Source organism: Sinocyclocheilus rhinocerous, unplaced genomic scaffold, assembly GCF_001515625.1.
Source record: "Sinocyclocheilus rhinocerous isolate Xijiao unplaced genomic scaffold, SAMN03320098_v1.1 scaffold6424, whole genome shotgun sequence".
NCBI lineage: Eukaryota > Metazoa > Chordata > Actinopteri > Cypriniformes > Cyprinidae > Sinocyclocheilus > Sinocyclocheilus rhinocerous.
This window is the reverse complement of record NW_015623666.1, coordinates 99,041-102,683: the sequence shown is the minus strand read 5'-3', so window position 1 is coordinate 102,683 and position 3,643 is coordinate 99,041. Positions and strand designations below refer to the sequence as shown.

Below are 3,643 nucleotides of genomic sequence, written 5' to 3'. Positions count from 1 at the left end.
GAACCTGCAGAGTAGCCTACAATGCGTCTGTGCACAAAGGCTGTTTCTATAAAGTGGGGCAGTTCCAACTTTGCAAGGACAGTCTGGCGCTTCATGACTCACAGCCTGCAAGTACGTTTTTTTATGTTTAAAGAATTTGCCACTGACGATTCAAATGCGAGTTTTGAGCAGTGTAGAGTAGCGCTTGTTTGTCGTTTCTCCGATCACAAATGCAGACATGGTTTTATGTTTACACGGCACGATACACAACGCGTAAAAAGACAGTATAAGTCATTATAATCAGTAATTATGGCCCCACTGGATGCAACAAATGCCTCGTTTGTAATGGGTTTTTATTAGTGTTCTCATCGCGTCAGGACGCACGGCCTCACAGTATGGTAAGGGGTGTAACATTTCCGTCACACACTTGAGGTATTCTGCCAATCACAACGCACTCGATAGCTGGCCAATCAGCGTACACCTCGCTTTTCAGAACAATGAGCTTTGTATAAACTGACGTTTTTCAGAAAAGCGGGGCATAGAAGAGTAACAATAGCGTAGATTGTGGAAAATTATGTTTTTTTAACCTTAAACACATTGCATTACACCAAATACACAACATAATGGTCTTTTTAGCAACATCATATGACCCCTTTTAAATTATACATTTAACCAATAAAACTTGATTTGCAGAATCAGCATAGTATTTAGTGTTTAGTATTTATGTGTAGTCACATTTTTACCAACACAAGAATTGTCAAAAATTGTTTAACATACAAGTATAAGTATTAAAATGACAAACTAAAATAAATGAAAAAAAGCTAAGCAATAAAAGTTTATAAAAAAAAATAGTGCCAATCAAATAAATAAGTTAAATTAAGAAACCGAATATATAAAAATCAAAGCTAATTACAAACAGAGTCAATGGTCCTAAACTCAAAGTAATGATATTAATATTGAAACTGTACTAGAAACAAAATGCCCAAGAAGTTGCACAAGTGACAAACCTACAGTTTTTAAAAAGGTCATCCACTGAGACTCCAAACATTCCAGATAACATTAAAGGTTCAATTTGAGTGATTAGTCAATGATTTTTCAGAATTATAACTGATCTGCTACTGCACAAAAACCCTTACATCAGTTCAGGTTCTGCAAGTTTGGCACACTGAATTAAACTTAAATGAGATGCATGCCATTTTCCTAATTTAAAAATATAAGACCTATAAATAAATGTGAAAAATATTGTGCCAAAGTTGATACTTGCACACTCCCAGTTTAACCTGCTTTAATCGTACGCATTGACTTAAAACCATGCCAGAAGACAGTCAAAGCATATTGGGAAAAAAATAAATAAAGTTTGAAGCTTCCAACACAGAAAGAAATAAGTTCACAGCCTAAGCACGCAAAATATCGTGCTTCAAGGAAATGGGTGTTCAAGCAGAACTCTTGGCACAAACTCCATTTAATGGAATTCCCTTTACAGCATCATGGGCAATGTATTCCACCTTTAAAGTACTCTTCAAAGGGAGCTCACAGCAGGTCTTTAAAAGGTTCATATTAAATTTCCCTACAGTGAACAGGGAGCCTTTCCTTCTGGAAAGAGAACAGGTACAGTAGGACTTCCCACTTACAGCACACTCAAATCAAAGTTGGTCAAACTGGACAAGAAAACCCAGAAACAAGAATAGGTTTTTCCACCCCCATTTATTGAAAACCAGCTAAAGTCTTCTTTCGCTCTTGAACAATTACAGGACCGAGTGAGGCCTTGCCTTCCCACTGAACGCCTAGAGGAAAACAAAACAAACAAAAAAAAAAAAAAAATTTCCACAAACACAGACCAAATTCCCAGGTTAAGTACCACTTCTTGTGCCAAAAGCAATCTTGTAGCAGCTGCCTACCTCCAAAAGGAGAAGCAGCAATTCCACCATCAGGACCACATGTTGAGTCACAGCAACCACAAACCTGGTGGTTCCCATCAGCAGCAAACCACCTGCAACAATAAATAGACACGGCACATTCAACGCTTTCTTAAGTAGCATGAACATACCCATTGGCAAAGGAACAGGATTTGCGGCGAGTGTCACTGGGTGCAGAAGCAAGAGTGGCCTTCAGAATACACGTTATGTAGATCTGCAAGAGACACCACAGGTACAAGGTCAAACTGAAGTAGACAGGAAGAGAAAAAGCAAATTCACTCACAGTACGTACAGAAGGACTGTATCCTTCCTGGAACATGAAGGCCTCCAGCTGGAACTGGATCTTGTCTTCCTGGGATCGAGGCATGAAGCCCGAGCTGGAAGCCGTAGCTTTGGCATCCACAAGGCACCTGATAAAGACGACAAAGAACTCCATGGCAATGCCACTTCATGTCAGCTGACTTACCCTAGTTCTCTGACAAAGGGGTTCCAGGGAGCAAACTCAACAACTTAACATTGTGATAGAACATTACCCATGATTCTCAATGAACGAATATCTCGGAAGAGCATTCACATCAGGTACTTGGGTGGCCACACAGTGGTCCACAAACACACGCAGCGGAACATGGTTGTACACCTTCACGGATGCCTCAATATTAATAACATCACCCAGGAAGTACAAGTGTGAAGGCCTCGGATAGGACCAATCATCTGCAAGAAGAACAGTTTAAGTACAGCCTCATTCACAATGCTTAAGGTCTAAAGAAACTGCACGAACCCATCATGAGCTTCAGGGAGAACAGCAAGACTTCCTCGCCAACCTCCGTTGAAGCATAAGGGACCCAAGTTGGCCTCAAGGCATTACTGCTCACATTATGAGACCTGCGGTTCAAAGAGGCACCAAATAAACCGTCTTTCAGTTGCAACACTAGAAACCGTGCTGAAAGTCACATAAGGTCACTTACCTTTGATAGTGGCATTGAACACCAACAACAGCACCATCGGCACGAGTAATCGGAGTGCCAGCGAGCGCCTAAGGAGTGTAGGTAAGAGCAAAGGTGTAGACAAGCGCATCCTCAGTCATCTGTAAGAGATTTCAGTTGTTACTACGTTTCTCCTCTAAGCTCTTAAAAAGAAAAGGGTACAAAAAGATGTTTTAGCAGCCACTTTTGGTTCAAGGAACCATTCAGTGATTGCTTCGTTTAACCCTCAATCGGCCCCTGGGGTCAATATGACCCCAATCAACATTTACTTAGTTTAAAAAAATGGTTCCCTTCATCTCAGTGGAATAAGATTTTGTGACTTTTCAACATTTTATATCTATATTCACATAAAAAAAACTGGGCTTGATTCAGTTGTTCTGAAGGTATGTAAACATTTTTTTTTTTACAAATCTGTCACTTGGGGTCAATATGACCCCACATTGAAATGAATGGGAAATGTGAAAAAATGTATATATTTTTTTTTCATTTGTCAAAAAAAATAAATAAATCCGGCATTAATCTGAAAATTTCCACACAGAAATGAAGGCCTGGTACTAGAGCACAAATGCACGTATAAAATACATGCTCACACACACACACACACACACAAACAAACACATGCAGGTATAACTGCCACAGAGAGCATTTGTATAGAATTTGGCAAAATAAAATCAGCCAAAAGTGCAGAACAAAGATATAAAGGGGTGAGACCTAATGCACGCACACACACACACAGGTATGATTGCCACATATAGCATTTGTATA

The 3,643-nt window shown here is 39.7% G+C and overlaps 1 pseudogene; it reads right to left on the bottom strand.

The window, feature by feature from the left end:
• Positions 1-3,643, bottom strand: part of LOC107722194 (uncharacterized) — a 14,016-nt pseudogene that overhangs the window by 1,064 nt on the left and 9,309 nt on the right.